This window comes from Cyanistes caeruleus, chromosome 1 (assembly GCF_971803275.1).
Source record: "Cyanistes caeruleus chromosome 1, bCyaCae1.hap1.1, whole genome shotgun sequence".
In the NCBI taxonomy this organism is placed as follows: domain Eukaryota; kingdom Metazoa; phylum Chordata; class Aves; order Passeriformes; family Paridae; genus Cyanistes; species Cyanistes caeruleus.
Window position 1 is genome coordinate 61563194 of NC_141701.1, and position 12182 is coordinate 61575375.

Genomic DNA, 12182 nt, shown 5'->3' on the forward strand with positions numbered 1-12182 from the left:
TTGCTAAGTTTTATCCCCTTTTTCATTTGGTTTATGAAGTTAAAAGTTCATGTTCAAACCCTACTTCCCAGTTCTCAGATTCCTCCCCTTGTGTCCCAAATCCCACTGCCCCTGAGAACGAGATGGGAGATGGAGCCTGTGTTAATGCACAGATGAGCCACCAACCACCTGCCATCTTCCCTCCCTTTCTGTCCCTTACCCAGGATGATACTGGCCATACCATCCTGGACTCTGCCCTAAGCCACTTTCCATCGCCCCTCAATCCTTTCCTTAATCCCTTCCTTTCATATTACCCACAACAAAGTGGCAGTTCTGCCATTTTGAGTCCTATCCTGCCACCTCCCCCTTTTCCTACCCTCGCATCGGGTCCTCCCCTCACGTTGGGTACCACCACTGTGTCGGGTACTGCCCTCGCATTGGGATCCTCCCCCTTCATCAAAAAGTCCCTCCAGCACAGGTCCCACCTCCTCTGATCCGGCCTCTTCTGGTTCCCACAGTTCCAGAACCGGAAATGACACCGACCAGAAGGACGCCATCTTGGCTATCGAAGGTCTAAAACATCGGACCTTGCCGGTCGGCCAACACCTCCACCAGGAGATACGCTTCTTCAGAGGAGGGAGGTGAGGGCTCATCTGATTATGAATTCTTTTGGATATTTCACACAAGGAAGGTTTAATGCTTTAACACAGAGTTTGCTTATTTGCTGTATTTGGTGTTAAGTGCTGCTTGGGTTTAGAAGCACGAGGCAGCAACATGCTGAATACCCAACTCAAGCATCCTACAGAATTTGCAAGATGTGGTTAAAGCCCCAGACAAAGAGCACACCCATTGCTGGTCTTTGTGAGCTCATTGTCATGAAGCAGAGCTGCTCCTTTGAAGTGTTCATTGGCCTTTGCTGTGAGACCTCCTGACTTTGCCTTCTAGATCATGGTAAACCAGAACTCAGGAAGCTGCAGACTGTTCCTGCTCTGCTGGGTCAGACAGGTACATGGAGGCTTAAAGGCATGAGCTTGGTATTTTTCTGATTTTTTTATATTTGACTTCTCAATCCAGTTGTACTCTCACACCATTATCTCAGTACAACTTAAAATTTACATTGCAGTAATACTGAGAGGAACCAAGTACCTTTGTAACCTCATTGTATTAGGCACTGTCTGAAAGCTTATGAATACACATTTCAGGTCTGTAATCTTAGGGAAGAAGTGACTAGGATATAGATTATGTGTAGACCATATTATGCTAAATGTATGCATTTGCTTCCTAGGCACTTTTTGATTTTCCCTTTTGCAGATTATTCCTCAGCACTGAATTTCAATCCAGTACATGTGCAGAAGTTCCATTTTTTAGTTTCATGGGCTATAAACATACGTAATTTCTGGAAAATTTTCCATGTTTTTCAAAGCAAAAGTTAAAAAGTCCTCTTTCTTTTTCCGTAAGGACTTGTCATTTTTAAGCATTTTATAGTGCAAATGGTATTTTCCAGAAAGATACATCCTTCAATGAACTTCTTGATCTGGGTCAATTCTCCTCATACTCTAATGGGTGGTAAGGACTCTACAATATCAAGAACAAATTTTGTAGATCAAAGTCCAGTGACTCTAACCAGGAGTAAGTCTGCTTCAGCATCACCCTATGGCCAGTTAAGCCAAGTGACACCTCTGCCTGTGATCCCCAAGGCAGCCTGTATTCCTCAGCCTGTCTTTAATCTAGACTAACTTCCACTTAAACTAACAGAGACTAAACATAACAAGGAAAGGTCCCACTGCTGCACTTCTCCAAGGGAATAGAAGTTGAACATAGGAGAAATTCTGTCATACACAGATTTCTCTAGGGCATTTTTTCATTTGTGCAGCTTCAATGATGACTGTTTTCAACATCTTATTTTCTGGTTTGTGATACCAGCCTCATCCATAGGTTTCCTCTCTTGGCCCCCATTTCAATTACTTTCTCTAACAATTTTTCTTCTCTAACAATAGTTTTGTCTTCTCCCAAATTCCACATCTTTGTCTGACAAACCCTTACATTCAAGACAAATGAAAGCTGAACTCGGCATCCTTCCCCTAAAACTCTTTTCCTCACTTCCTGTTCTCTGTGTCTAATGACAGGGTCACATTTTTGCTTCAGAAACCATATGGGTGAAGCTCAGTTGGGGTCAAAACCATCAAAGAGAGAAATTATTGAGTTGCGTAGGAATTATCAGCTCCAAATAAGACATACTACCAAAGACACATAAAATGAAAACATAGTAGGGATGGGTTGAGGTCAAAGAGTTAAGAGTTAAACTTTTCTGCCCATTTCACTAAGGCACAGAGCCCAGGGAGAGCTGGGAAGCTGTCCCATAGTTGCAGCTCTCCTGGGCTGCCTCCAAGACACAGGGAATGTGGCCAGTCCTGGTTTACAAACTGCTGGCCTCTGGAAGGTGAGAGTGACCTCACGATGCCTGCCAGCCACTTCTGGTCATTTAATCCAATCTCATGAGTCAGCTGTGAAGTATGACTGCTAGAGAAACACTTTGCATCCCTCTCCTTCACCCATCTGGAATGACACACTGGTCATTTTTCCAGGCCTCAGAAACTCCCGCTGTGCCACCAGTCTTCTCCTCTCACCACACAATCTGGAGTGTGTCCCTGCAGGGTTGGGGACCAGCCCCAGGAGCAGTCTTGGAGGCCTCCCTGTCCTGGCCAAGTTCCTAAAGGCAATCTGAGTGCCAGCTTCAGTCCCTCCTGTTTGGTGTCACCAGCAGACTAGAGGATCAAGCCTCCTCCAGATGTTCAGTGGCACAGCCCCCATGACAGCCCTTTCCAAGGGCACTACAATCCCTTCTCCATTCTCTTTGGAGACCCATCAGCTGGCCTCATCAGTGTCTCGTGGCAGGGACCCCCAAGGGTGGAGCCAGCCCCTCAGTTGTGGTGTCACAAATGACTGAGGAGATGGAAGAAGCAATTTTCTGTGCCCTGCTGGCTCCCACCTTGTTCACAGCTGGCTGCTGCCTTTGCCACAGGGCACCTGAATCTGCTGATTGAGCCGGGGGAGTTCAAATATAAAGCTGGTCCTGCACTATGGGCACCAGCCTCCCCTTCTGTGTGACACATCTTGTGTTGACAGCTTGATAGAAGTGCTAAACTCTCTGAAAACTAAAAGAATCCTGGTAAACATAAGTAGTGTAAAAAGTAGGGTGAAACCCACACAAGATAAATAAGACAGACATTAATTATTTCAGCTATATATTTCTCTCTTTAGGAGAGCACACATCCCACACTCATTAGCTTGAGGGTACACCTATACTCTCCTAGCCTGAGTGAGAAATCCAAAACACCAGACTGCATCTACGGAGGTGCTAATTCATGTCTGGTTTCCTGGGAAATTTCACTCTTTCTTTCCATCCAAGCACATTAGTCTAGCTGTTGTTTCTTCCGCCTCCCAGGTACTGGTGGAGTTTACCAGTTCAGGATCTGAACTCAGATATGGGTAAAAAATTGAAGAAACAAAAACGACCAGGCTGACCCAGAGAAGAGAAGGACCTGAACTTTTACCCATCAGGTCAGAAATTCTGTGTAACATCTATATAATATGCCTTACCAAAATGTCTCCAAATCTTATACATTTGCATGAAAAATTTGGCCTTGATAAACAGAAATTTCTAATGAAAATAGCTTATGATTGTAAATACAACCCAGCCTTTCTTCACGGATCCTGATGAGATTCTATGGCTTGCAATGTTTTCATCTTAATGTTCCATTAAATTAATGGATTAGTCCTCACCCCATCTCCATTACAGAGTAAAGTGCAGTCAGCAAATAGCTGCACTCTTATGGCACTAAGCAGGTCACAAAGCCAAAAACAAAGTTGTATGAAATCCAGAAACGAGGCAATAGCTGTTCCATAAATCCACTAAAGGCATAATACTTCATATTTACCATGAAAATGGCCCCCATAGCCAGTGGCAATACAGAACACCAAGTGACCAAACCACCCCACCTCTGGCTTGTATCCTTGTAGAGGCTGCTGCAGATAATTGCCACAGAGTTGATCCCTCTAAGTTTATACCAAACAAAGGGGAATTCCCCAAAGGAACTTTTTAAGCGTGCCCTGTAGGAGATGACGTGACTCTCTCAAGCTGAGCCTACTTGTCTGGGGCAGGTCTCAAGGGCTGTTTGTATTCTGCCTGAATTCACAGTGCAGTAGTTGTGGTGTAAACAGGAAGAAACATGCAACACCTGCCTGAAAGAGTCCACACTCTAGCCTTGAAAAATTTAAATAGCCTCCCAAAAATTGAAAGAAATTGGAGTAAGTTAGGCTGCTGTGAAAAAAAATATAGGCCACCACTACTTTTTAATAACAGAGACAGAAACATATCCCACACTTGCCCTTAGAGTGGTTTCCATGATTTTGACTCAGAGATTCTTATCCTGATCCCAGCATGAAAAGTGGATCGTGCCTACAGCTTTCCTCTCTGTCCTGAAAGAATCATGTTTGAAATGCTCAGTATAAGGAAACGGAAGAGCAAGTATTTTCTTCATATTAATATTGTTTAAAAGAGTAATTGGTAATGTTAGTGATGGTTTTCCCCTTTAATTAGCAATGTATAATGCAACTTTAATTACAATTTAATTACATGATGAAAACAGAAGGTATTTTCTGAAAGCTCTTGAAGTTTTTTTCTCCTGCTCCTAGGGAATTAATCCCATTAGTATTAATGGTTTATCTGCTTAAAATCCTCATTTATTATGAGGACTGAGCTAAAAGTTCAGCTATTCTCAAAAATTGTAACGCTTGTAAATTAGACATGTTCTACTAAATCTTAGAGACATTAAAATGGACAAAGATGTATGGATTTTCAATGTGGTTTTGGCTGTGTGAGAGAAACTGGACTTCTGTTTACCTTAAGAAACATTGCAGTAATGTAGATGATCAATTTTATCAAACTGAAAATAGCTAGTATACCACTCTCAGGGAAGATTTTGACATTGACAGAGAACACCTCTTTCCTGCTCAGAAAAGAAGGTGTGAAAGCATTCTTATTTACACTTCTCAAGAAAATGAGCTGTTTCTTCTCCCCTTGCCTGCAACAGGAAAGTTTCTTCGTTTTAGCTTCTTGGTGCTTAGGTTGTCACATGGACAGCATTCTCTTGTAGGGAGGTGTCAAAGAAGTAGCTTTTGACCCTTGTCATGAATGATTCAATTCACCTCTCAAAGCAGCTGTTTCAGGCTATCATCTTAAGCAGATATATTTATTTGGTTATACATAGACCATGGTTCCAACTAATCTGTGGGCTAGAGATCCCCATGTACAGAAAAAATTATAAAAAAAGGCCAACAAAAAATCATGAATTTCTGATGCAATGATCTCACTTTCAAAAAGAACACAAAAGGTAAGAAACGAGATCCTGAAATTCATTCTGAGCTAACCTGCAGTGGGAACTCAGACATCTGCAGCAGGCTATAACCAGGCTACTGACAAAACCATCACATCCCCTCAGAGGAGAAATTTTAGAATAAACACTAGAGGCAAAAGATCAGCAACACGTTACGCAAAGTGGGAAATGAAACTCTAGTGAAAATTTCAGTTTCCTTTAAATGTACAATATGCAACTGGATGTTTTGAGTGTGAGTATATTTGCATCCTGAGTCCAAAGTTTAGGCTCAAACAATGAGTTGTAGAAGCAGAAGAATAAAGAAACAAATGCTGCAACTTTCTCAGACAAAAACTGTGGAGTTAGCACACCTTGGATTCCCCAGCTGAGATTAGATAATGTTAAGAGGAGGCAGATTAACTGGTGGAAGACACTCTGGATTTAACTGCAATTGAGAAGCTCCTGATACATATATTTTTTTGAGGAGATTGATTCAAATGAGTGGTTTTCTAACAGAAACCTTTTTCCTTCTCAAAAACAAGTCCTACAAAGGAAGATGAAAGAGCTCCATTCTTTCTTTGTGCATGCAAAGGGAAAAGTACTACTAGAGAGACATTTATCCAAAACAAACTTTCCCTCAATTTCTCTAGATATGCTTGAAGAACAATTGCAACAAATATGAATTTGTATTTAGTGGAATGGTAGACTTTGACAGAAGTTCAGACCAGGGGAAAGCTGGTTTTCTCATGAAGTCAGGATTCCCTTCAAATTTCTGATCTCACTTCAGAGGCGTTTCTGTCATAAACAACATTGGAAGCTGCAGCAAGAAATCTGAGTAAACGCTGGTGACACTCCTACTGAACACCTCAGCAAAACTGACTGACAATGAATTAGGTGGGAAATAGCCTTCACAGAGGAGAGAGGTCTTCAAAACAAGCATACAGTGAGCTATGACTTTCTATGTCCTGGTGGAGCTTCAGTCAACTTGTAAGGCAGGAAGTTCTTACAAACCTTACCTAAAATAGCATCCACTTTTCCCACATTTCTAGGTGCAGAAATGATTTTTGAAATGATATTTTGAAACAGAATTCTTTTAACTTACTGACCTGGTGAATGTGTAACTGGGACACTCAGGCAGACTGGGGTAACAGGAAAATTAAAACCACCATTGGACAAGCAGTTTTTGTGGAGTCATCAGTTTGGTACCTGTGAGTTTGCTTTCTGTGAGTACTTCTGAATAATGCCAGTTTATGGATGCCTACTGGAGGCCCTCAGAAGAACTGACCTTTCTCCCTATAATTTCTTTGAGACCTCAGGGGAGACCCCTGAAGGTAATTTGCAATTTTCCTGCTGCCAAGAATGTCTTTAGAAATGCTGCAGTATACATCCAGGGAGCCTCAAGGCTATAACGATTTAGAATAACTCAAGGTTTGTGATGTATTTTTGTTTAAAATTTCTTAAGTCAAGTCTTTGTCAGCTTTGAATGTTTCTAATTTACAACCTACATCACTATCCAAAGAGTAAAAAGATGAAAAATGAAATGTACCTGGGATTTATGAACTCTCAGGTAGTACGATAGTTTTCATCAATAAATAGTGGAAAACACTTTACTGGATGCATTCAAAACTATACTGAAGGAAAAAATCTAAGGATTAATTTTCAATTTTTCTGTAATTTGATTAATACACATTCCCTGCTATTACCTTATACATTCTTTATTATTTTTCTGTACTTATCATTCTGTCTGTGTCTATACTAATCAAGGCCATAACTATCCATAAGGGTCTCTAAATAATTAGGATGGATAGTTAAAGCTTCAGTGAATCCAATGCAACTGAAATCTAGAGGAAGTGATCTGCAATTTGCAGCAAAAGCTATGTAGAATGTATACAAATGAGGTACCTTACCAGATTACCTTCTTATAAGTCATGGGAGCACTAAAATAAAACTTGACTGTAAATCTAACACTGCTAATTTATATATAGATGTGATGAAAAGACAAAATAAGCCAACTAACATATCAGCTGAGTATATTTAATACTTAAAAATGACACTGCAATCATAAATTAGTAAACTGGGGTTTTTTTTGGTGGTGACCAAGAATAAAAAACATTCTAGAATAATAAATGCAATATAAGACAATTTTCTTTAAGTATCAGATTTATATTAGCTGAGTTTCAAAGCATAAGTCATATAAACCCTTATGACATAATTAAAAACAAAAGCATATCTAGCACAGAAAACAATAATAAGGATTTTATTTTTAACACCAATAGAAAAATTAATCAAGTTTCTATTAATCTGTGAACAGCTCACACTCTCAGGCAACCTTCCAGCTTTCGTTCAACACGTTCCACTGCTGAATAAAATTCAGATAAAAATGGTGCCTGGACAAACCAGCAGTTGCAATGCTGAATTCAAGCAAGAAATATAGAAAATTTCCCATTATGCAATTCTTGCTCTGCAAGAAAGAATTACTGAATTAATACCAGCTCTTATTTGAATTTTATGAATACAACTTCTTTGTATGTTTATTGCAATGGACCATTTATCACTTGTTTTCCCTGTGCTGCTTAAAAACTCCTACTTCTAATTTACCAGTAAGGTTACTTGAAGATATCCCTTCTTTTCTTTAATCTTTGAGAAATCCCTTCTACAGATTGTCACCCTTCCACAGTCATTGTACCATATTGAAATGAGATTAACCCAAGGCAGACAATATTGATTTTACACATAGTGGAATATAGAGGGAAGAGCGGAATCAGATTCACAGGAGTACTAAGGCTTTGCATTTGTATTTGGAAGTCTTATTTTCTGTGAAAGAAGGAAGTGGCTGGTGTTAAACTGGAGTCAGATATGTAAACATATTCTTAAGCACTGAGAACTATAAAGAATGTGGGTTGTAAGATCTGAATCACCTCCTCAGACTTTATTCCACTTGCACTGATTTTTCCCACATAACACTGGAATTAATTATTCTAATTTTTTTTTAATTCTTCATGTATGATGGCCTTCTGATTCTGTCCTGTCTCCACTGTCACTTTACAAACACCTAATAATTACTTAACATTTCCTCCTTCACAATCCAGATTAAGTCAAAGCAACATGTTTCTGAATACTTACTGTTTTCTTACCGAAAGCACTACAAAACTTAAAGCTGGTATTGACTAAAAGCAACACTCCTTCTTCAGCCGGTGTCGTCCCTCACCATTTACCAGGACATCAGGCAGAGGTGCAGTTTCCTTTCCAATTTAACCTTTTGAGAATGTCAGAGAATACCTTATACTTCTCCTTGAGTTACATTTCAGAAATTAGCTTTTGAAAACAGCTCACTGAAGCAACTAATCCTTGGAAGTTCAAACGTCAATGTTCTAAAGGCTCCCTTGGTCTCCTTTTTTTTTCTTAGTCTCTGTCAAAGCTAAACAGAGATGGTCAATCAAATGCCTGCTTAACTTTTACATCAAAGACAAAAATAAAAGATGAAGGATCTTTAGTACTTCAAGCTCTGGAAACTGAACCAACAAAAAACCTAGGAAAAAGTCAACTGGGTTTTTAATTTAGTGAAAGAGATAAAGTTAGTCAAATTATGAAAAATGACGAATTTCAAGAGACACTTTCAAATAATAAGATCTATTAAAATGTGCAATATCTTATGTGTAGGAAGAAAAACCTTCACCACTGTAATTAAACCTTGACTAATGTGGAGAAAATTATTTCTGTAGATGCAGAAGGATAATATAATTTCCTTATATCCCTATGTGAATTAATTTAGGTATTTCAAGAATGTTTAAAAATACAAATACATACAACCTGCAAAACCCATAAATCAAAGGACAAATGACATGAATTCAATTAAAAGTTTATATTAATCTGGTTGAGGTTTATATTTGTCTTAGTTATCAAAACTGCTACAAAAACTGCCCTGATAAACCACTGGTAAAGAGAAATTGATGATTATTTAAACGAAATTTCTGGGAAATAAACTTAATGATTGTAATATACTTCTTGAGTCTTTGAGGAGATGAAGTGGGTGAATAACAAGTCTCTAAAAATGTTCAAATAAATGACTATTTTTTTTCTTTACATATATACAGTTGTAACCAGCATCTCTTAAGTACAGGAAAGATCATATAAATTAAGACTGGACAAGAGTACAAGTAGCTCTTCTATGAGAAGCAGCACTTGGCACTGAGTTTCTGAAGGAGCATGAACTTGTCACAAGCTGTCTGGAGACCAGTATTCTCTCCAGCAAAGTAATGGCCACATTTACGCAGCAGTACCCATTTCACTTCAGCACATCAGTGTTTTTGAAACTCTCAGCCCAAAGAAGCAGAGAAGGGCACATCTGGACTTCCAAATGCACCTTGCTGTGTCATGTGTGTCATTTCCATTGAACTCTATCAGTTAACTGTCCATGCTGCTTGGGCCTTTCGAAAAATAAATCACTGCACCACTTTCAATCTCCGTGTCCAAAAGTAATTGGCAATTTATCCATAATCAACTCTATAGGCCAGAGCACATGCTTCTAAATGAGAATTACAAAATTTAATTAAATAAAACTGAAAATTATTTGGTGACCTTAAATGTGGCACTTCAAAGAAAAATAGGTTAAATATATCAGACAATAATGCACTAGTGTAGAAGACAAGCTACATCTTTCTGGAAGTGTCTTTATAAATAATAAACTTAATTGGTAGGAGCAAGAAAGGACTTCTCATATGGTGAGGCTCTGGCCAAGAATTAAGAATTTTTGTAACAGGAAACTGGGTTTAGCTCATTCATTCACTTCTAAAAAATCATGCAGCTTTCGTGACACATTGAATCTGCCTAAGTAAAGGTTTAGACTAGTTTCAAATTGCTTTGCTTTGAAAATTGTTACTTCAGATATGAAAAATGCTCAAACATTTGATGCATATCATTACCAATATAATCTGTGACAAAAGGGGTTTTTTGTCTGTTCACATTCCACATAACTTTTTTGTGATCTTTTGCTGTTCTGTAATGTACTCGCTGCTTCTGGGACTCAAAATGCTGCACAAATTCATCCTATATTTTGCATTATCTCAGTCATCATTTTAGCAGTCCTGTCTCCCAGAACTGTTCTTACTACATTCATGGTATTTATTTCTGTGCTACGTAACTGCACAGCTCCTGGGCTGGTAACTGGCAGCTAGACATTTAATTGCCTTGCAGTCACAGTCCAAACACCAATACTTCCTTTGCAACTTCTGCGAGAATCACTAGATCCTATCACACTTGAACATACAAGTATATACAAAATAAAACTTCATGCATCTTTTCTTGTTTTTCTTGTAAAGCAGCACAATGAATCTCCAGAGGCTTGGTCAGCTACAGAAGTGTTTTTCTGGAGAACGCTGCACCTTGCACATGACAAAAAACTGTCTGTGGTCCTGCTGGAAGCAGACAGTGGGACCTGCCTGGGAGTGATTCTGACCCTGGTTCTGAGCCTGGGCTGCTGCACTCACATGAGTTAATATACTGAGCTCCCCTGCCAGCCAGCTTCAGCTACTCTACAGTGATCCTGCGTCTTAAATACATTCAGCACAAGGAATGAGCCCCTACTGCTATGACAGCTCCACAATGATTATGAAAAATCAAATCCTATAATTCAGAAAAGCCACTCCATATTCAAGTTACTGCAAGTTTATTGACGAAAACTGTGTAACACTATCAGACAGAAATTTTTGGCTGTGGTGCATGCACTGATGGGTGTAACTCAGATTTCTCTAAATGTCAGATTGATTTATAACAGCCTGCTATCTCCCTTAATCTTTTTTTTCTGATTTTTTTCCATCAGCAGACTTAGCCTCTTGGTGTTGGAGGAATAAATATTAGTGGAATATAAACTTGGAGATCTACAGAGGTGTATGATGTCATTAGTTTAAGATGGGAAATTAAATTACTAGATGTTCTGGAGTCCTACAGTGACTAGTTATTAGGTCCACAAAAAGGTTTCCAAGCCATGCCAGACTGACTTTGTGTTTCTTCCTTTTTAAAAGATGATTTATATCTGCAGTTTTGTTTTAGTGGGCTAAACAACCAAGGATCTCTAAGTAATGCTTTCCTTGTGTAACTTCACAGGTAGCTTGTGTATTTGTCCTGGATGTCTTCTTGTTCAAGCTCATGTATACTCTTTGTGAACCAAGAGATATTTTTATTAATAGGCAGTTAAAGGTACAGATCATACTGAAGACAAAATGTCAAGGTATAGAATGAATTAATTACTTGATCAGTTCCTATTCCCTACAGGCTTTCTAAACAGGAAAAGATTCCTTTGGTTCATGAGCCATTCAGACTTTGAATTCTGCACAGAATGATGATTTAGGATGGCTCCCTAATATACACACAGCGCTTTCAGATGTCAAGGGTTTTGGCAGGAAGTGCAAAACTCTAATCTGTACAATATACAGTATGTGGGAAAAATTATGACTCCTGACAATTTGAAATTCTGCCAATGCTATAGAAATTTTTATAATAGCACTAAAAGACACCTTTCTAACTCAAAGACTCTTTCCTGCCAAGCTCCCAAAATATGCTGCTAATCATGATGGAAGTGGAGCTGTTAAAAGTTATAACCATTTTATTTTATTACAGAAAGCACTAGACAAACTGTATTAGAGGCTGCTACTCCTTCTATCACAATGTCTATATGATAATGAAATAATTATGTCAAGCAATTACTTTAAAAAATATTCTTGCAAATTTTGACTATATGGTTCTAAAAAGCTATCTGTATTGAAGACTGAAAATTCAATGCTTACATGTAGTTTGGTAAGTTACCAAAGATTACAGGCTTCTGACAGGCTG

General features: G+C 38.8%; 1 long non-coding RNA gene across 1 annotated transcript; it reads left to right on the top strand.

The window, feature by feature from the left end:
• The first annotated feature begins 523 nt into the window (after nucleotides 1–523).
• On the top strand, nucleotides 524–11580 carry LOC147655535 (uncharacterized). The gene is made up of 3 exons (XR_015288719.1): nucleotides 524–620; nucleotides 3425–3540; nucleotides 11457–11580. It is a non-coding gene; the product is annotated as an uncharacterized LOC147655535 (long non-coding RNA).
• Nucleotides 11581–12182: the final 602 nt, after the last annotated feature.